This window comes from Mirounga leonina, unplaced genomic scaffold (assembly GCF_011800145.1).
Source record: "Mirounga leonina isolate KUSES-001 unplaced genomic scaffold, KU_Mleo_1.0 Mir_97, whole genome shotgun sequence".
NCBI lineage: Eukaryota > Metazoa > Chordata > Mammalia > Carnivora > Phocidae > Mirounga > Mirounga leonina.
Window position 1 is genome coordinate 5,043,468 of NW_023270889.1, and position 23,463 is coordinate 5,066,930.

Below are 23,463 nucleotides of genomic sequence, written 5' to 3' on the forward strand. Positions count from 1 at the left end.
CTTGGAAGGTTTGCCATGTTCTGACCTCTGTCAAATCTCTAGGCACACCCTTTTTTTCCACAATTTTGCCATCCATTCATAACACCTATCTGCTTATAATTTTTACAGATTTTTACTTTGGTTCATATTATCTCAGTTTAAAATTCAGTCCTTACTTCCCATTCCCCATCTCATATTCTAATTTTTTGCAGTGAAAGCTGTACTCTCCCCAGGAAGCTTTCTATGACTTTCTGGGCTGGGTTAGGTACCCCTCCATTTGCTGCCATAAACACTGTTATTTATTTACTCCTCATTATGTCTGGGTGATTATTCATGTTGTTGTAAGTAGTTGGAGTTTGCTCATTCTTGTTTCTATATATCAATTATAAGAATATACCACAGTTTATCCTATTGTTGTTGAATAATTTCTCCAATTTTGGCTAATATGAGTGCTCCTTCTATTAACATTCTTATGTGTGTATTTTGGCAAACTTATATATGCATTTCTGTTGGGTATTATCTAGGATAGGAACTGTTCAGTCATGGGAGGAGGTAGGCAGAATACTAAAAATGGCCTCCTGGATCCAATGCCTAATGAAAGGGAGATATCCAGATGGGTTTTATCATAGACAGATCTCCAGATGGGCCTAATCTAATCGCACCAGCCACTTTAAAAGCAGAGATTTTTCTCTTGCTGGGAGCAGAAGATGAAGTCAGAGAAATCTGAAGCACAGGGCAGACTTGCTGCATTACGGCTGGCTTGGTAATACAGGGGTCCACATGCAAGGACTGAAGAGCAGCCCCTAGTAGCTGATGGTGGCCTCTAGCTGACAGCAAGGAAACAGGACCTTAGTCCTACAGCCTCGACAACTGAAATTTTGCCCTCAACCTGAATAATCTAGGGTGTGGATTTCTCTCCAGCGCCTCCAGATGTTGACTCAGTCCTCCCAACAGCTTGATTTCAGCCTTGTGAAACGCTGAGCAGATAACCCAGCCATACTGTGTGGGGCTTCTGAACCACAGAACTATTAGCTAATGATGGTTTTGTTTTAAGCCACTAAATTTGGGGTAATGTGTTACTCAGCAATAAAAAACTAATGCATAGAGTTTGCATGTATTTGTTTTAGTAGATGCTGCTAACAGTTCTTCAGAATACCAGTTTATATTCTCACCAGCAGTGTATGAGAGTCCTAGTTGCTCTATAAAATCAACTCATGTTGGGGCGCCTGGATGGCTCAGTCAGTTAAGTGTCTGCCTTCAGCTTGGGTCACGATCTCAGGGTCCTGGGATCAAGCCTTATGTTGGGCTCTCTGCTCAGTGGGGAGTCTGCTTCTCCCTCGCACTCCCTCTCTCTCTCTCAAATGCATAAATTAAAAAAAAAAAATCAACACATGTTGCTTTAAGTGTAGTCACAGAATATAAAGCATCCAGTAGAAATGTGCCTATTTAATATCTATTAATCATTAATGAAATAAAACTAAAAGTGAAATGTAGCATTTCTCATGTAAAACAAAGATGATTTTAATAAATTATAATAACCACTTCTCAAATTTAGCCAAACACATGTGCAGCTCAAATTTTAGCAATTGGTCATTCAAGGGAACTAGTAATGATTATTTATTATTTAATGTGACTGATCGATGGCAAAATGATAGCAGTTGTCTTTTTTCATAAATTAAATAGCTGTAATAGAAAAATTTTTTAAGATTCTACAGCTATTTCATTCAACTGGTTTCACTGCTCTTTGCTCTGTGTGTGTGTGTTCAACACAACATATCCCTAAAGATATATTGGATAACCTCTTGGTTTTTTTGTTTTTTAGATTTTATTCATTTATTTGACAGAGAGAGCATGAGCAGGGGGAGCTGCAGGCAGAGGGAGAAGCAGGCTCCCTGCTCAGCAGGAATCCCATTGCGGGACTCAATCCCAAGACTCTGGGATCATGACCTGAGCAGAAGGCAGATGCTTAACGACTGAGCCACCCAGGTGTCCCAGATGACCTCTTTTTAAATATCAAGGATATATTATGGAAAACTTCCACAGGGACTCTGAAGAAAGACTATACTTTTTTCTAAATTTAACATCATTTGGCCATCGGTGTTTTTATCTTTTCTTTTGATACTTTTCTTATTCAGTGTTCTAAACACCTCCTAGTCCTTTTGACTGTATGTAATTACTCTAGGAATTACAAAATACATACTGATTTTTCCCAGTTTGTTTAGAATCAGTATTTTACCACCTAATTGGAATGTGGAAATGTTACCACTATAACTTCTCTCCTTTATGCTTCAGCTGTCTTTTTTATTTCCTCTTTGTACACGAAAACTCCCATCAAAGAATGTTCTATTTTGTGCTTTCAACCACTGAACATGTTTTACAAAATTCAAGAGGAGAAAAATAAAGTATTATATACACCTAGGTATTTTCCCTTTGTTCCCTTTTCTTCACGCCCGGTGTTCCAAGTTTCCTTCTGGTATCATTTCCCTTCAATCTGAAGACTTCCTTTAGCAGTTCTTTTAAAGCAGTTCTGCTGCCAACAACTACTCTTAGCTTCCTTTCATCTGAGAATGTCTCTCATTCCCCTAAAGTGCTGAAGGACACTGTCACCTCTACCAGATTCCGAGGGGACAGCTCATTTCTTCAGCACTTTAAAGATGTCATGCCACTTCCTTCTGGTATAGCACAGATTGGGGGTGAGCCCAGGATTTCATAAACAGCTTTACAGCGAGGCCTTCCTGAATGCCTCCTCTTTATTATCTGCCAAGAACTTTCCAGTTCCACAGGCTGCTCTTTCCAGCCTTCCAACCAGAGACTGCCCCTTCCCACCCAGTTCAGGGTTATACACAGCAGGAAGGGAGAGAAGGAAAACAAACACAGCAGGTCCAGTGACACATTCTTGAAGCTGCAGCTGGATTGAAGGAGGGGACGCTTCCCGGCCTTCTAGGTTTTGGCTGGTTTCTGACTTGCCCGTTGTACTTTCCGGAGCTAATTTTATGATTTAAAATAGCATACTATATATAGGAGGTATGTTACCTTCTTATTTGTATGTTTACCATATACTTTGATATTTGAAGTGTTACGTATTGGAAAGGCCACTTATATTTCTAGAACAAAGTAGATTTTATGCAACCTTTTTTTTTTCCTTCAAGGAAAGAATGTTTTTCTCCAAAGAAAAATTAATAGCAATTAAAAAAAAATGGGGGGGAAAGCTCTTGCCACTACCATTCCTCCCAAGACAATGGAGGGGGAACAAAGGGGAAAAAATCCAAGAAACCTCCCCAACTGTCTCTGCGTTTTAGGAGTTTCCTTTTCAGTTTCTTGAGCTAGAACTAGAGAGATCTTTGTCTTCTTCACAGTGCTTATTCTGGATTGTGCAAAGTGCTGAGTTCCAGCTACGGCATACCAGGGCATACCAATGGCAAACACACAGCTGGCTCAGTGGTCCTTTGAATTCTGGTGTTCTTCCCCAATCTGCCTTCTTATATTTACTTCTTAGAGTTCTCAAATAGCTGGCCATACATCTGTCCAGGTTTTATAATTGAGTCCAATGGAAGATAAAGGGGCACTGACTCCATCTTGTCCAGAACCAAAACTCTATAACTTGCATTTTCTACTTATGGTATCTTTCTGTATAAAAACTATCTTTTGTTTTTAAATTGTAAGCAAGTAAGTCTTAAGCAAGTAAGTCTATCTTCTCCTTTATGTCTTCAGAATATAGTATTAGTGTATGTTTTCCATCACAATTTTTAAGCACCTTTTCTTTTCTTTTTTTCTCCTAATTCACTCACAGATTTAAAAAATACAGATCTTGGGGCACCTGGGTGGCTCAGATGGTTAAGCGTCTGCCTTCGGCTCAGGTCATGATCCCGGGGTCCTGGAATCGAGCCCCACGTCGGGCTCCTGGCTCAGCGAGGAGCCTGCTTCTTCCTCTCCCCCTGCTCATGCTCTCTCTCTCTCTTTCTGTATCTCTGTGTCTCAAATGAATAAATAAAATCTTTAAAAATAAAAAATAAATAAATAAATAAATAATACAGATCTTTAATCTACCCAGATTGCATTATATCAATTTTTTTTCCTGTCATAAGTCAGTAAGTTGCAGTAATAGATTTTCTAATGTTGAACCATGCTTCCATTTTTAGGATGAACTCACTGTGTCCATGATAAATTTTTCATTCAATACATTATTGTTTAATTATATATATAAATATATATATTGAATGAGGTAGATTTATAATTTCCCTTTTGTTTATGCTATTACCTTGTTTTTGTATCAGAATTATGCTAGACTGTTAGAATGGCTTAGAAAAACAGACTCCTTTTTGTTATCATTTTAAGAATTCTGAGCAGTTTAAACATTGGATACATCCTTATTGATCTTTCTCCTCTAACATAAAATACAATATATGGCATAGAGTAAATATTCAAGAAATATATGTTCATGGATAAAAGAATGGATGAGTGAACGAATAAATGAATCTATTTATTTTTAATTATTTTTAAAAATATTTTTACTATGTTATGTTAATCACCATACATTACATCATTAGTTTTTGATGTAGTGTTCCATGATTCATTGTTTGTGTATAACACCCAGTGCTCCATGCAGAACGTGCCCTCTTTAATACCCATTACCAGGCTAACCCATCCCCCCCCCTCCCCTCTAGAACCCTCAGCCACTCTGGAAAACAGTATGGAGGTTCCTCAAAAAGTTGAAAATAGAGCTACCATACGACCCAGCAATTGCACTACTGGGTATTTACCCCAAAGATACAAATGTAAGGATCTGAAAGGGTATGTGCACCCCGATGTTTATAGCAGCAATGTCCACAATGGCCAAACTGTGGAAAGAGCCAAGATGTCCATCAACAGATGAATGGATAAAGAAGACGTGGTGTATATATACAATGGAATTTTATGCAGCCACCAAAAGGAATGAAATCTTGCCATTTGCAATGACGTGGATGTAACTGGAGGGTATTATGCTGAGTGAAATAAGTCAATCAGAGAAAGACATGTATCATATGATCTCACTGATATGAGGAATTCTTAATCTCAGGAAACAAACTGAGGGTTGCTGGAGTGGTGGGAGGTGTGAGGGATGGGGTGGCTGGGTGATAGACACTGGGGAGGGTATGTGCTATGGTGAGTGCTGTGAGTTGTGTAAGACTGTTGAATCACAGACCTGTACCTCTGAAACAAATAATACATTATATGTTAAAAAAAAAAAAAAAGGAAGAAGATGGCAGAAGGGGAAGAATGAAGGGGGGGAAATCGGAGGGGGAGACAAACCATGAGAGACTATGGACTCTGAATCTATTTATTTTTAAATTACCTTGGCAATTATATCCATTGGAAATACAGCCATCTTATTGGTTCATATAATCTATCAAGTACTATACTTGGTACTGGATTCCAGAGAAATAAAAGGCATTTCTCAGCCTTCAAAGAGTTTGAGTTGCTTGTTGAAAATCCTAGAGGGGTACCTAAGTGTCTCAGGCGGTTAAGCATCTACCTTCAGATCAGATCATGATCCCAGGGTCCTGGAATTGCTGGGATCGAGCCCTGCATTGGACTCCCTGCTCAGTGGGGAGCCTGCTTCTCCCTCTCCCTTTGCCTGCCACTCCCCCTGCTTATGCTCTCTTTCTCTGTCTCTCTCTGTGTCAAATAAATAAATAACATCTTTAAAAAAAATCCTAAAAATATGCTCCCCAAATACTTATGTGCCCCTATAAAACAATAAACTAATAATGCAACAGACACAATAACTAAATAAAAATATATTCCCACATCATAAGTATATTACTTATAATATATTTTCCATATATTTTATTTCTTAAATTTCATCTATCCATTGACTTTTATTATGTAAGTAAAACTGTGTTATTTCAGACAATAAACTTGGTTCTCAAATATGCTAATATAAAAATTAGGAATATAGAATATTCTCTTGAGAAAATATAAAAGGAAAATAATTGTCTATTAAAATATCAATTATACCATTCTAATTGTCACCAAATATGAATTTAAATTAGCTAAAAAATTTTCTTTAATCCTGTAAACCATATTACCAAATGGGAAATAAATAAGAATAACATGAAAATAATTTGAGAACTAGTAATTGATGCACTTTTCATATGAGAATAATTTTATAGCTATGATTAAGGTAATAATACCAAGTAAAATTATAAGCACTCTCCAAAATTCATATTAAACCTGAAAAGTTATGGAAGTTTACTAAAATCTCCCGTATTTTTATAAAAGCTAATAGCTTAAGATTTTTCTTCTGTGTGTTCTTTTCATAAACTCTTTGATTTCTTCTTCAAAAATGAATTTTTGATAGGGAAAAATAGAGCACCATATTCATATCCAGACAAAGAGAAACAAATTAACTAAATTGAGTCAGTGACACAGAAGTTAACTTTACAATGTCCTGTGATAGCTACCCGAAGTACCAAATAATGCATGAATGTGCAATTCCTTCTTTGATCTCTGAACTTCCCTTGAAAAAGAGATGGGCAGGATACAATTTGTGTGGGGGTGACACAATCTTATTGCCTCAATGTAGTTCTCAATGTAACTTCCTTTAGTGGTATGTCTCAGAAAGAATGGTGTACCGTCAATGCTGCCAAAACAAAGCTGAACAGCTCCTCTGATAAAAGCTGTTAATTGAGATGATCGAAACAGACTCATACAGCTAGCCAGCTGCCAAGGCCCTGGAGTCCTATGGGAAAAATAAATACCAGACACTTCAGAGAGGCGATGCTGGAAATGATCGTTCATGAGCCTCCCTTGGGAGCAGCAGGTGGTAGTCTGGCCAAAGAGCCATTATTGCTTAGAATTCTCTGGCTCTCTCTTTTGTAGGAGAATGAATCATCTTTGACATCTTGGACAAAGGTACAGATTGTAGATATTCCTTCTGGTAGTCACTGAAATAACTGTTCAGGATTAGAGACACGGTTCTGGAAGCTACTAAAGTTTAAAGATCACACCTTTTAAATCTGCTCTGGCCTTCATATTTCTAGATAATGTGCCCCTTCTCCACTAAGGTGAATTATGGGAGCATCTGAACTTCTTCAGTCTCATATTGCCCAACTGGTCCTAAGAGGTTCATCCTAGATCCTCTCCTATTTAGTTCGTGTGTGTGTGTGTGTGTGTTTTATGGTATTTAAGTTAACTGAAAGTGCTACTGTGGAACCTGGAAAAATTGTGTTTAGTTTTAAATATACACCTCAGATACAGCATCTGCTAGAGACAGTTCTGACTCTAACAAGAATACTATGATCGCCACATACTTGATTCTTAACTTACACAATGTCCTGTGATATTCTTATATTTTTGCCTTAAATGGACTTTATGAAAAAGCCATTTTGGAGAATGCAATCTTTGACATTAGTAAGATTTAACTAAATAAATATCAATAGTTAAACCATTTTCGATTAAAATCCATTCATATAAATTCATACATAGAGGATGTATTAATTAAATCTTTTCTTGATAATTCCAGTCATTGTTACGCCCACACATTTCTGGACTGTGCTCTAAAACATTGATTTTGTGTAGCCTAGGGGAGGCTGAGAGGGCATTTTGGATGTGATTCCTGTGAGCATTTAAGTCTTTAGTTATTCTGCTTATTATCTCATGGGATAAGTAGTCTACTTTCATTCCTTCATATCCTTAAAGTCCTTGCATGTAGATGGCCCTCCACTTTCTTACAGTTGGAGTAAGATATGACCAAAGTTATTCAGGTTGTATGTAAACTAAGAACTAGGTTCTGAGTGAAAATCTGAGGAGGAATCTAAGACGCAAAATATGTGTTTAAGTACTTAATAGCTGGCATTTAATTTGGCCTTTTTTTTTTTCTTGTTTATTCTTAGCAAGCCAGCAATCTTATCTACCCAGATAAGAAAATTTCCAGGAACTGTAAAGTATCACTGAATTGGATTATTCTATTAGTATTTGATTTTCATGTATATTTTTCTTTTTTTTTCTTAAAGATTTTATTTATTTATTCATGAGAGAGAGAGAGAGGCAGAGCGAGAAGCAGGCTCCCAAGGAGCAGGGAGCCCGATGTGAGACTTGATCCCAGGACTCCGGGATCATGACCTGAGCCGAAGGCAGACGCTTAACCATCTGAGCCACCCAGGCACCCCATGTATATTTTTCTAATCTACCAATTATGTTTAGATCCCTAGAGCTGGAAATTTTTTTCCTGCATCTCTAATAGTTTATTCCCAATAGTCGAACTCCTAATAAGCTCTGTAAGTTCAGTGAATATGTGAAAATAAAATAAAACAAAAACAAAAAAACTGAGTTCCATCTCTAGAAAATAAAGCTTTGTTTTAAACATCCATGATGCAGAATGACTACTTAAATGTTATCATAGTGATTAATCAGCAGTGTGTCCAGAAGCAAACTCATCTGAGGTTCATTCTTGTCTCAGGCAGAAGTAAAAATGTCTTGTACCAGTGGTGAGTCAGCTTGACTTATCACTCTTCTCTTTATTAGCAAACATGAGCTCACACACTCACATATGAGCAGGTGCTGATTAAGTCATTCTCTAAAGTTTGAAAGAATAAAATCAATTACTAACATTGTCAGTTTGAGATTATAAATTATAACTTGTTTTTTTTTTAAGATTTTATTTATTCATTTGAGACACAGAGGTACAGAGATATAGAGAGAAAGAGAGAGAGAGCATGAGCAGGGAGAGAGGCAGAGGGAGTGGGAGAAGCAGGCTCCCCGCTGAGCAGGGAGCCCGATGCGGGGCTCGATCCCAGGACCCTGAGATCATGACCTGAGCCGAAGGTGGACGCTTAACCATCTGAGCCACCCAGATGCCCCAAATTATAACTTGGTTTTATAAGTCCTTTGCTAATTGCCCACCTAAGATTCACAAACCATTTTTAAGAAAGTTTTGTCATGCTACTGATTTCAAATGTGCCCTTTTTAAATAGTGAAGCTCTACGGCTCTAAAATTTAATGTCAAATTTCTAGGTCTCTTCATTTTCTTTTTAAAGATTTTATTTATTTATTTGACAGAGAGAGAGAGCAGAAGCAGGGGGAGTGGCAGGCAGAGGGAGAGGGAGAAGCAGGCTCCCTGCTGAGCAGGGAGCCCAGATGCAGGGCTCAATCCCAGGACCTTCCATGACCTGAGCTGAAGGCAGACACTTGACTGAGCCGCCCAGGTGCCCCATTTTCTTTTTCTTCTAAGACAAACCAGTTCGTTGTCTTAGGCCATCTCTTCCTCCTTAGTTGTGTTTCCTTATCCCCTAAACAGTCAGGAGGAGAGTGAGAAATTCAGTTCATCTTGTGAGCCAGAAACTTATATATGTGGAATCAAATCATAACTTACATTTCTTTCAAAGCAGACATTATCTTTTGAAATGTTACTGTGAGTTTTCAGAAAAACAAAATGTCTAGATGGAAGCCAAATTTTTTACTTCTTTGGCTTTTTGATTCATCTGCCTCCATAACACAGGCCCAAATATTCCCTCATCTTCATCATCCAGGGAATTCCTACAGCAAGAAGTAAACTAAAGACAGAAACCTTTAGATTCAGAACACCCCTCTGGCTTCCATCTAGACATTTTGTTTTTCTGAAAACTCACATTAATTAATATCTATGTATAAGGAGATAAAATACATATTAGGAAATCAAACCAATATTAGTAATTTGCATTTATATATTTTTTTGAATCTGATACTGTGTGAGATAGATAATTAGGTAAAATCAAGACTCATATAAGTTGTAAATAATTAATGCCAAAATAAAATATATTCTTTTTTTTATTCTTTAGAGTATTTAAAGCTACTGAGATAGCTGTCTATTAGATTTTTTCCCTTTATAAAATACTACCCTAGAAACACTTTCTAAAACCAACTTTCTTAAAAAAAAAACAAAAACAAAAAACAAAAGGTTGTTTAAATCCCTTTTCACATATGATATTCATTTATTTGAAAGTCACTATAACCAGGGCCCAAACTGGTGAATTTATACATCAAGTGCAACTCAAAACCATTGACACATTAAAATGAAAGGCCTCAAAGTACCACTGAGCTTCTTATTTTTAGTGAGAAAATTGAGACCAAAAAGATTAAGAGACTTGTTCAAGTTCGGATAGTTAACTTGTTGGAACAGCATGTGACAATTGACTTTGGAGACAGGCCAGGAAAGTAGATTCACAGGACAAAAATTAGGAAGCTAGAGGGTCCTTAGATTAGGCAAGCACTCAAAATTCAGAAATACTCAGGAGAATAGGGACAAACAATTGGGTCAGAAAGGGGAAAAAAATCCAAATAGCCATAGGGACATAAGTGACAAGGGGAACTTGAAATTGGAGCAACCCTGACTCAGCTAGAAAGCTCTAAAGGTGGTTGGAGTGAGTTGTTGTCCATGAGAAGGACAAATCCTGACAGAGGTAGACACTACAGGGAAATGGGGAAGGAGTTCAAGGTAGGATCAGTGCCTGAATAACCGAACAATAGCCTGAAACTGTAGGTATTTGTCTGGAAAATTCTTGGGGTGATAAATCAATATTTGGAAATTTGGGGGAAAATTGTTTTGCATGAAGACTATTATTCACAACTGCACTAGCTCCTTCTCTTACCAACTTCTCACACAACAAATGTAACTACTTGTTTACCCATTTAAATGTAATCTAGACTACCAGGGATATAATAATAACTTCTTTCTTACAGAGGTCCATGTGAGAAGAGAGGTGTTAATTCCAATATAACATATTAGAATACAGTAGGCTAAAATTTCTCTTTACAGAGAGTGTTTGTCAGAAGTCAAAAGACTCAAGAGTCTTAACCAGAATCTCTAACAGCTCTAATATATGTCCAAATAAGAGCAATAAAACAGGATATTCTTTCTTGGGTCTTTAGAGATGAACTCTTGAACTCTCAATAGTTATTCTTGACAAGGATTTTTAACTGATGCTCAGCTCAGCCTACAGTGCAATGGAAAAGAGAAAAACCACAAGAGCTTTCCTTTTTTCATGAGGCACATGATGTACCCTTCAGGCTACCACAGGGCAGTGGGCTATCACTAACACTCAAGACTTGGATAAGAACTGTACTAACACCAACCTTTCCAATTTTAGTGGACTTTAATGGGTTATTTGTACAATAATTTACTGCTGAAGATAATTCACAGCCCACACAATTCTACCTAAAGCCCATCCTTCAGTGTCTGAGGAATTATGACTTTGTTCTTTAGCTTTAATTAGCTGGCAAGGAAGGAGGGTTAATGACATTGGTACACAATCTTTGCAGCTATAACAAGTTTGTTCTGACAGAAGATATACAAAAAGGGAACTCATCGGATCTCAATTAAAAAACAATTGGCCAAAAGCATGGAGGACATGTTTTCTAAATGTTAGATAGGTTGGGGATTTAATTAAAATAGTTAATGCAATGAATTACCCTTGATCTTTTGTTGTAGGTTTCTGAGACACTGTGATAAATTTGTCTAATCCCTTAAAATTATAACCCTTAACAGTAAGAATCCCAGTTTTTCAATCCACGAGTAGAAAGTTTATGCATAACACCTGAACCTGTGTGGCTGTATTAGTGGATGGAGAATTTGAGTATTCCCCACTCTTGCCTGCTGGGTACAGCCTGATACAAGGTCCCTACTCTTGCATTCTCTAGTTGGCACTTCTTAGGCCAAGACTCAGGGACATTATGTTCTTCTCAAATGACTAGTCCCACAAATTGCCTATTTCTGTGAAAAAGAGATTGAAAAGTGCCACAATCTATAGCCATGGAAAAGAATGCAGAAAATGGCAAAGAAAACCTTCTCTCTTTTTGAACTTGGAGAGAGTGTGTACTCTGTATATAAAGAAGAGAGAAGTATAGAATACCACTAAATATGTTTCGATTTAGCATCCTGGAATTATGGAAGTCAACCCACTAAAGTGTTGCCAAATTCTGGAGGCTTCCTGAGCCTTTTTTTGCAACTGTTTTGGTAGTATGTAGCCTTGATAAGACTAGCATTATGAAAATTATGTCAAAATTGCTATACTATATATTCCGTGCAAAAGGAATAACATGTTTTTTTTTTTTTATTTCTGTATCCTTAATCCTTAGCAAGTACCTGGAACATAGCCAGTACCAAGTGTGTGTGTGTACACATACATAAATATAAATATACATATATAAAAATTGTAGCTGACTTATTTATTTATAACATTCAAAGTGGATGACTGACATAATACTTTACATTTTACAAAGTGCTTTTCATACATACTCAAATTTACACTTCATTGAAAAATTGCTATAGAACACGCCTATTCTCTGAAACTTCAAGAGACCCAATTACACAATAAGAAATAGAATTTGGAAGTATGTAATTGTGGCTCAGCAAGAATTTCCTTGGAAATAGGGTGGATCCTTGAATAATGAAGTTTTACACCTTTATCTTTCTCATCCATCCCCATGATCTTCAGTTCCAAAGAGTGTAGGTAAACTACAGTTGGGAATCCTCTGAACTCAGAGATTTTCAGTCTACCTGATAAGCTCACCAAACTTTGGGCATGTTTTTGGTAGGAATAAAAGGAGGTGACAGAGAGCCATATTCATTCTTTTGTAGTCTTCATTTGGTATATATCTTTAATTGTATGTTTCTGGTTTGGTTGTAAACCAAAGAGGAAATGACCCTGTATCTGAGTGATCATTCCATCCAGTCCTCAAACCTAAATTAGCTTTTGTGGTCTGGCCTGGTTCAAATGCCCAAAGTATTCTAATTTGGATGGTTTCTGTTTTGATTTAACTTATAAAACTATATATTTATGGTATCTTTAGGACAACAAAGTTTTATTTTGCATATTTGATGCAAAGAGTCCTTGAATTATCGTTAGTGAATATTTATGGAGCATCTCTTACAACCAAGTCAATTCCTGCTAGGAATTGTGAAGAGAAATGAGGAATGTAGTTCTTATGGGCTGAGTTGTGTCCCCTCACCTCCAGAATTCATATGTTAAAGTCTTAACTGAGCCCCTATACCTCAGAATGTGATTATGGTTTGGAAATAGGGTCTTTGCAGAGGTTAAGTAAGTTAAAATGAGATCACTAGAGTGGGCTCCAATCCAGTATGACTGGTGTTCTTATAAGATTTGGACACAGGGGCGCCTGGGTGGCTCAGTCGTTAAGCGTCTGCCTTCGGCTCGGGTCATGATCCCGGGGTCCTGGGATCGAGTCCCACATCGGGTTCCCTCCTCGGCGGGAAGCCTGCTCTCCCTCTCCCACTCCCGCTGCTTGTGTTCCTGCTCTTGCTGTCTCTGTCTCTGTCAAATAAATAAATAAAATCTTTAAAAAAAAAAAAAAAAAAAAGATTTGGACACAGAAGATTTGGACATAGACCCATACAGAGGGAAGACAATGTGAAAACATAGGGGGGGAAAATGTCCATCTACAAGTCTAAAAAAAAGGCCTAGAAGAGATCCACCTTTCATGACTTTCAGAAGAAGCCAACCTTGCTGACAGCTTGATCTTGGACTTCTAGCTTTCAGAACTGTGAGAAAATAAATTTCTGTTGTTTAAGCCACGCGGCCTGTGGTACTTCGTTATGGCAGCCCTAGCAAAGTAATACCACTTCACTTATGATTCTCATTCACTACGATCTTACATTTATTTCTATATCCATGGATGTGAAATGAAAATAAATAAAATTTAGGCTCCTTAGCATTTTAAATATGCATGTAATGAAACGGCTTGTATTTCTTATAGCATCCTTCTGGTAGCATGAGAGGATTGGGTTGTTTTGTTCTGTTGTTTGATGTTTTTTCTGTTACCGATCAGAAGATGATTTACAGAATGATTTTATTTTTACGTGCAAAACATACTTAACACAATTTTTGGAACACATAATTCAAGAAGTGTTATTCCCTTTCTGCTCTGTTTCTCTACTACATGGTTTCCCAAAACATCAGTGCGTAGGTAGAACCTGGGAAAAATCAAGTAGCTAATATAATTTATCTTAAAGCTCTTGTTAGCTTTTCCTTTCAGTGACCCTGTTCGTCATTTTGGTAAGCTCTTTCCAAATAACTAATATTCTTAGATTTAGTTACCAAGCCATGAATCTAGCCACTGAGATGCTATCAGTTCCAAGCCACATTGTTCTTGACCTTTCACTTCTCTGCCAAAAGTTACATGACCTAGTGTCCATTTTTTCAGGGATATGCTCTCCTATCTTATGTGGTAAATCAGCCATCCTATAAAAGGTATGTTTGGTCCTGCATGTTCATTACTTCATTCCCTAGATAATTATAACTTAATGCATATTGTAATTTTCATGTATTGCAGAAAAAATGACTTATTCTAGTTCTATCCATAATGGTAAAAAAGAATATTTTGTAGTTAACTGATCCTTTGTTATTTATAATATCACATTCATATTCAGTTAACATTTTTCTGAATACCCATTATTTATCAGACATAGAATTTAATACCCATTCCACATATGTATTGCAATCCTCATTTTACAAGAGGGGGAAAAAAAAAGCTTTGAAGAGATGTAATAAGCTGCCTAAACCACACAGTTGATAAATAGTGAAACTGATATTCAAATCCAAATCCTGACCCAGGTCCATTTTTGTTATTATTATTATTATTATTATTATTATTATTATTATTTGCTACTGTCTCCCATTTTGATATCCCAATATGTTTATAAATGTTAGTGGAAGGAAGTCAAGGGAAAGAAAGGAGAAAATATTGAAACCAAGTATTTATTTTCTTTTCTATATTCCATTCCCTGTTCTGTACTTGCATCTCTGGGGAGAAACACAAAAATTGGTTGGAAGCCTAAGAATGTGGCAAGAAATAGCAGGCATCAGAATGGCTCTAGTTATAAACAAGAGGTCCTCAGTGCTCCCCTAGGATAAATGCTGTTTAAAGTACACATCAATGTAGTATCTGGAAAGGATTCTAAAAACAGACACCTATTTAAATCCTTCAGTCAAACAAATATTTCATCTCAACACTTTGCTTACTTGGAAGAATAAGCAAACTTACTTAAACAGGCTATGTGTTCTAAAAAATAAAAGAAAACTTATACACAGAATTTCCCTCTGAGCACAACTTAACTGATTTTTCTAGATGTCATCCTGAAGGAAGCAAAAATATTACAACTCAAGAGCAAAAGCATACTTGACAAATGTAAACTTCTAGTTTTAGGTTGGGAAAATTCTATCTTACCACATCTGAGCTGCATAAAAGAACAAGTCAGCAAGACTTACACCCACAGTTATCTTTTTTTTTAATTTATACGAAAAAAAAACCTCTTCTAGAAAAAACTATCTATTCAGAAATTCTCTGAAAGGATTTCGATTTTATAATCTAAACTTCCAAGAACAATTCCAAAGAGAAGAATGTGTCCCCCCAAAAAGAAGGAAAAAAGAGTATCTTTGCAGTTAAAACTAAATTAAGTGTTTAGGAAAATGATAAACTTCAACCAATAAAATTTCATAAAACATTTTCACAAATAACAATCTAGGGAAGAGCAGGATTTTAAAAATGTGCATTCTGGCTTAGGTTTAGTAGCTGTGTGTCTGGAGCATCAGAGTGATCATCTGAATTTTCAATGGGATGGACAAAAATAACCATTTTACTGCTAAAATCATTTTTTAAATAAAATCCTACAGGGATGTCTATAAATATTTAAAATATGTATTATATAGATATCTTTTAAAATTTCATATATATATATGTTTTTCATTTTCTATTTTTATATAGATGAAGAATTGCTTTGTCTAAAGCCAAGTTGCAGGTGTTAAGCCTACCTGCTCCTCTTTCCTCTCAAGCTCCCAAGAGATTACTGATGACCATGGTTTGGAAACCTCTCAACCTTGAGCACTCTTCAGTATCTTCTAGGTATGGAAATTACCTTTGCATGGCTCAGATGTATTAGCCAATATATTAGCAAATAAATGAACTTTAGTAAGAAGACCACACATACATCAGGCATGGCAAGAGCTATTAATTCAAGTGCTAAGGGAGGCCTGGGTGACTCAGTCAGTTAAGCATGGGACACTTGATTTCCACTCAGGTCATGATCTCAGGATCTTGAGATGAAGTCCAGTGCTGGGCTCTGTGCTAAGCATGGAACCTGCTTAAGATTCTCTCTCTCCTTTCCCTCTGCCCCTCCCCTGCTCATTCCCCCTCACCCAAAAAATAAATAATAAATAATTCAAGTGCTAATTCTTTCTATTACTAGTTAGTACATGATACCACTGGGTGAAAAGTAATGAGAAGACTATGATAAATTTATTGAATTCTTCTATGCATCTACAAGTTGAAGTTGTCACATCTGTGCACACATTTACACATTTGTGATCCCAGCATAGTCACTTGTACATATTTAAAAATTCCCATAAATAGAAAAATTTGGTGACAATAATATTGCAAAATTATAACTGAATACTTTTCTATTCTGTTCTATTAGCAAAAGTAGAGCTATGAAAACTCATGACTTTGGATGATTAAGTTCTAATTGTTCTCATTTTCCCTGAAAGGAGAAAATAGTTCTGCTTAATGAAATGTGATTAGGGGCACCTGGGTGGCTCAGTCTGCTAAGCATCTGCCTTCAGCTCAGGTCATGATCCTGGGGTTCTGGGATGGATCCCTCGTGGAGGGCTCACTATTCAGTGGGGAGTCTGCCTCTCCCTCTGCCCCTCCCCCTGCTGTGCTCTCCCATGCTCTCTCTCTCTCTCTCTCAAATAAATAAATAAAATCTTTAAAAAAAATAAAAGAAATCTGATTAAATGGTAAGAGAAAGAAGTCCAATATTAGAGACCAAAGGGATGTAGCCAGAAGAAGAAAAAAAAGGGGGGCTTTAGAGCACCAGCTGTGTAACTCAGTCCCAGTACCTGGATAATTCATTGATGACTGCACTTCTCTCAGGGAGAATATTTTCAGTGATATACTTTGAATGAGACAACTAATCATTATAGAAAGATGACAAACTTTGGGATTAAATTCTCTGGGTTGAAATTCCAACTCAGTTATTTACTACAAATGTACTCATTCTTGATTTCTTCATAATAAAATGATGAGTGTATCAACTATCTAGTTGGGTTCTTGAGAATATAAAAAATACCACAAGAAAAATTCCTGCCATCCAAATCGGCAAAGAAGAAGTGAAACTCTCACATTTTGCAGATGATATGATACTTTATGTGGAAAACCCAAAAGACTCCACCCCAAAACTGCTAGAACTCATACAGGAATTCAGCAAAGTGGCAGGATATAAAATCAATGCACAAAAATCAGTGGCATTTCTATACACTAACAACAAGACAGAAGACAGAAAAATTAAGGAGTTGATCCCATTTACAATTGCACCCAAAACCATAAGATACCTAAATAAATCTAACCAAAGAGGCAAAGAATCTGTATTCAGAAAACTGTAGAATATTTATGAAAGAAATTGAGGAAGACACAAAGAAATAGAAAAATGTTTCATGCTCATGGATTGGAAGAACAAATATTGTGAAGATCTCTATGCTACCCAGAGCAATCTACACATTTAATGCAACCCTATCAACATCAACTCTTTTCAAAGGAATGGAACAAATAATCCTAAAATTTGTATGGAACCAGAAAAGACCCCGCATAGCCAGAGGAATGTTGAAAAAGAAAAGCAAAGCTGGCGGCATCACAATTCCGGACTTCAAGCTCTATTACAAAGCTGTCATCATCAAGACAGTATGGTCCTGGCACAAAAACAGACACATAGATCCATGGAACAGAATAGAGAGCCCAGAAATGGACCCTCAACTCTATGGTCAACTAATCTTCGACAAAGCAGGAAAGAATGTCCAATGGAACAAAGACAGTCTCTTCAACAAATGGTGTTGGGAAAATTGGACAGCCACATGCAGAAGAATGAAACTGGACCATTTCCTTACACCACACACAAAAATAGACTCAAAATGGATGAAAGACCTCAATGTGAGATAGGAATTCATCAAAATCCTAAAGGAGAACACAGGCAGCAACCTCTTTAACCTCAGCCATAGCAACTTCTTCCTAGAAACATCGCCAAAGGCAAGGAAGCAAGGGCAAAAATGAACTATTGGGACTTCATCAAGATAAAAAGCTTTTGCCCAGTAAAGGAAACAGTAACAAAACCAAAAGACAACTAACAGAATGGGAGAAGATATTTGCAAATGACGTATCAGGTAAAGGGCTAGTACCCAAAATCTATAAAGAACTTCTCAAACTCAACACCCAAAGAACAAATAATCCAATCAAGAAATGGGCAGAAGACACGAACAGACATTTCTACAAAAAAGACATCCAAATGGCCAACAGACACATGAAAAAGTGTTCAACATCGCTCGGCATCAGGGAAATCCAAATCAAAACCTCAATGAGATATCACCTCATACCAGTCAAAATGGCTAAAATTAACAAGTCAGGAAATGACAGATATTGGCGGGGATGTGGAGAAAGGGGAACCCTCCTACACTATTGGTGGGAATGCAAGCTGGTGCAGCCACTCTGGAAAACAGGATGGAAGTTCCTCAAAAAATTGAAAATAGAGGGTGCCTGGGTGGCTCAGTCATTAAGTGTCTGCCTTTGGCTCAGGTCATGATCCCAGGGTCCTGGGATCGAGTCCCACATCGGGCTCCCTGCTCAGAGGGAAGCCTGCTTCTCCCTCTCCCACTCCCCCTGCTTGTGTTCCTGCTCCTGCTATCTCTGTCTCTGTCAAATAAATAAATAAAATCTTTAAAAAAAAAAGTTGAAAATAGAGCTACCCTACGACCCAGCAATTGCACTACTGGGTATTTACTCCAAAAATATAAATGTAGTGATCTGAAGGGGCACATGCACCCCAATGTTTATAGCAACAATGTCCACAATAGCCAAACTATGTAAAGAACCTAGATGTCCATCAACAGATGAATGGATAAAGAAGATGTGGTGTATATATATATATATACACACACAATGGAATATTATGCAGCCATCTAAAAAAGAAATCTTGCCATTTGCAATGACATGGATGGAACTAGAAGGTATTATGCTAAGCGAAATAAGTCAATCAGAGAAAGATAAGTATCATATGATCTCACTGTTATAAAGAATTTGAGAATCAAGACAGAGGATCATAGGGGAAGGGAGGAAAAAATGAAACAAGAGAAACCAGAGAGGGAGACAAACCAAACCACAAGAGATGCTTAATCTCAGGAAACAAACTGAGGGTTGCTGGAGTGGAGGGGCGTGGGAGGGATGGGGTGGCTGGGTGATGGACATTGGGGAGGGTATGTGCTATGGTGAGCGCTGTGAATTGTGTAAGACTGTTGAATCACAGACCTGTACCCCTGAAACAAATAATACATTATATGTTAATAAAAATAAAAATAATAATAATAATAAAATGCCTGCCACATGGTAGACAAATGGTAGCTAATATCATTGGTCTTACTTAACATGGTCCTGGAAAATGTTGAACAGAAATCTACTTCAATTGAGTAATGGTAATTTGAAAATGAGTGTGAAAGGATATAAACATATCCTGTGTAATAATCATTGCCTATTTAGCATTGACTACTGTGTCTCCCCCTGATACCTGCTAGTGATCTAAACCTCCCCATTCCCAGACAAGAAGGATTTTGGAAAAAAGAGGGTTTAGCAAACAAAAGAAAACAGTTTTTTTTTTTCCTTTCCAAATAGACCAGGCCCTGTGAATTAAACTACTGAGAAATATCAACCTTATGCTCTATCTTATTACCTACACCATACTTTAAAAAGTAATAAGTTGTTTATTGTGAAATTTGTTTCCTGGCTGAAAGAGAAGGATCTCTACTCTGAACATGCATAAATTTAGGATTGGGAACTAGATGTGAAATCTTTAATCTTCTTGTGAAATAGTTCATCATGATACTTTGACAATTAAAAGGTTGCCTCAGGCCAGGGGGCAAGTAGGGAAGCAATACAATCCTTCTCATCAGTTATCAGTGCTACTTAAATAGTTGTTTTTATCAATCCCACATTTAGATAATTGATTTGAGTCAAACTTCTCAGATGTGCAATTTAGCATTATTCCTGAAATCTCATGGAGTGAGGGGAGGGTGATAGACATTTATGAACAAAATAAAACTGAAACTGTCCTTTAATTTTCCTGAACAGAGCTGAGAAATGTAGGGTACTCTCAAGTTTGTAGAAGAGTATCCTTCCCCAAAGAAGTGTTTCTGCTCTTCCAGGATGTGTCCCCATAGAAGTCCTCAGACTCACTTCACACATCCTAGGCCCTAAATGGAAGGAGATCACAGTAGAGGCTTTCAGGCATCCATTCCTCTTCCCTGTTTCTGGTTAGGAACATCTTTCTGATCCCTTAATTCTTTTGATTACATTCTATCTCTTATAAATTCCACCTTTCTGCTCAAAATATTCAGCAGAAAATTGGGAAGAGTCCCTTTATAATATATGAATCCATAGTCTAGAAATATCCTTTCACATGGGATTTTCATGCATTTGGTGTTGTCCTTTGAGTGTATGAAGGGGCACTACTTATGGCTATCAGTATGGATGGGATGTCCCAGAATGTGTGGGTCCAGCCACTGCTGGAAGATCCCACAGGTGTGTACTACTGAGCCCTCATTTCACACAAAACATACACCTATTTCCAGTTGCTGAGAAAAAAACTGTTACCACCACTCGTCATTGCCTACTTGTTTGCTGTCACCTAAATTGGAATTTCAGAGAAATCTTCCAAAAAAAAAAAAAATACTGCAAAACTGTTCTCCAATAAAAGTTTTCCATTGACTATCCAGGAACTGGGTGGTTTCATCAGTTCTGCTAAGAGTCTTGCCACCTCTCTGATTTTGAAAACTCTTCCCTAAAAAGAGGGGTATTGGGAAACAATGCAAATTTGCCAGTTCATCTTAGAGTTTGGGCTTTAGCTATTGCCTTTTTTTTTAAGCTTGGCAAAAATGAGTGACTTTTTATTTGCCATTGCATGTATCAAGATTACAATAAAAATACTAGTGATACCATCTGAACAAAAGCAATGATTTATTGGTAATAACAATGAACGGAATATCGACAGTCTCTGAGGAGAATCAAGCAATTATCCAGGAGCTATAAACAGGATTTCAGTGCGGTTTTCTTGTATCTTGTGCGGCTTTCTCCTTTTTTGCCAACTACTGGCTTAAAGTCATTCATATTTGTTGCTTGGACTGCAGTACCAATAAAGGTAACATATGAAATTATGGTTTCTTCACCTTGATTGGACCAAACAACTATAGTTACACTGTTAAGATTAATAATAATGAAGAGGGACAATGCCATCTTCTTTAATATTATCCTCCATTATTTCCAGAGGTTGAGTTAGTCACTTCTTTCTGCTTCTTCAAAACCCATAGATTGGGGTAGATTGGTAAGATTTTTTACATATTTAGGCCCCTGACTATTAGCTGGCCCTTGCAATCTCATTGAATAGAGCTTAGCAGTTGATTACGTGCTACAGTAATAAGTAGCTGTTCATCACAATCATTCCAAGGTCATGCCTTTTGGAATCAGTGGTCAAACCCATGCTCTTTGCTTTCATTAAGACATGAGCAGCATGTTAATAGGAGACATTAAATCCACACAGCCCTTTGGAATGTCTGGGTCCCTACAGCTTCCAGGGTCATATTCTAAGTACTGCTTAACTTTTTCTGTCTTCTAATCCCACAGCATTGCTCCTTGATATTGGTCAAGTCTCACTTTGTTTTGAAAAAACAAATATTAGTGTTGCTGATAGACTGTTGGTAGCAGCTGTTTCCTGACACTGAGGCACATCTACTTCCAAGAAAACTGCCTGTGGATACTTGTTAACTTGTAGAACTGAACGCTGCCCCGTCACATGGTGAACTGGACCAGGGTGAGTCTGGAGTCCACGCTGCCCAGCTCAGGCTGCTGGGTAGCTGCTGACCGGCTTCTCTGCCACATTTCTCAGAGAGCCTAGCCTGCCAGGGCAGCCACCATGCCACCAACTTCAAAACTGAAGGACAGGAAGATCCAGGAGAGGAAGGGAGCAGGCTCCTGAAGGTCAAGGCCTGAACAGAGGAGGTGACAACCAGTGAGTCTTTCTCTGGACTCTGCAGAATTCACCAGGAAGCAGAACTGCTGAAAGGAAGGGGGGAGTGGGAGAGGGGAGGGGAGAAGGGAGGGAAGGAAAGGCATGTGGCACCCAGCTGGGTTTACCTATTGCTTTTAGCATCTCCTTCGCAAAGTCTGATTGTGACCATCCCAATGCTTCAGGGGGTATGGGAAGGGGGTGGTAGGCAGAATAATGGTCCCCAGAAGATGGCCACATCCTAATCCCTGCATATGTCACCTTACATAGCAAGAGACTTTGCAGATGTGATTAAGTTGAGGTTTTTTGAAATGGAGAGATTATTCTGGATTATTCGGATGGGCCCTGTATAATCATAAGGGTCCTTAAAAGTAAAAGAGGTAAGGGGGGCGGAGTCAGAGTCAGAGAAGCAGAGGTCTTGGAGTGATAAAATTGCTGGATTTGAAGATGGAAGGGAGTTATAAGCCAAGGAATGCAGGCAGCTTCTAGAAACTGAAAAAGGCAAAGAATGGACTCTCTCCTAGAGCCTCTAGAAGGAATGCAGTTCCCCTTGCATCTTGTATGTTCCTAGTCTTGCCTAGTACCTCATCCTAGCGCCTAGCAAAGACCCTGCTATTTGGTTAGAGCCTGTAATTATCTGTGAATGAATAAAGAAATTCTACCCCAAGTTTTGTCAAATCAGAAGCTCCAATACTCCTCACTAGTATCTTCATTCAACAAGGTCCATATATTGAGCCATCTATGAACTCAGAAACCCAATATGTATGTCAGTGTTTCTGCCTTCCTTCTTATCATTTCCACTACTCGGGCCTAGTCTTATCCCTCATTCTATCTACAGCACTGATCACTGTGCCCTGCAGATAGCAATACACATATTACATTGTCAATGATGATGACAATAATAACAGATTTGTGAGAGTGATTTTACCAATCATCAGATAAAGAAAGAAGAAATGGAATGAATCAATCAAGATCCAACCAGAAAAAGATAATCATTCCAAGTATTTAAAATAAGAGTGACACTGGTTTAATAGATAGACCTGGGACTCCAAGCGAGAGGAAAATGTGGTAACCCTGAGATTAGAAATAGCAGAAGCTGCCACTACACATAGGCTGGGACAAAGGGAATTGATGGGGTTATTGGAATCCAAAAGAGCTTGGCTCACCTGGAGAAAGCTAGGAGGGCCTGTTAGATGGGAGCTGGAAGCAGGGAGCACACAGGTGCAGATGGATATGTTGTTTGATGCAAAGAGAGAAGTGAAGAAATGTCTTGGATAATAACATTGTATGTCAACTATACTTTAATAACAAAAATGAAAAACATATACATACACACACAAAAATAATACTGAAAAAAGACAGATGGACAGGAAGGAAGGAAGGAAGGAAGGAAGGAAGGAAGGAAGGAAGGAAGG

At 37.7% G+C, this 23,463-nt stretch overlaps 1 pseudogene; it reads right to left on the reverse strand.

Moving 5' to 3' along the window:
• Nucleotides 1–20,375: 20,375 nt before the first annotated feature.
• Nucleotides 20,376–22,288, reverse strand: LOC118006510 (annotated as a pseudogene).
• Between the last annotated feature and the right edge of the window lie 1,175 nt (nucleotides 22,289–23,463).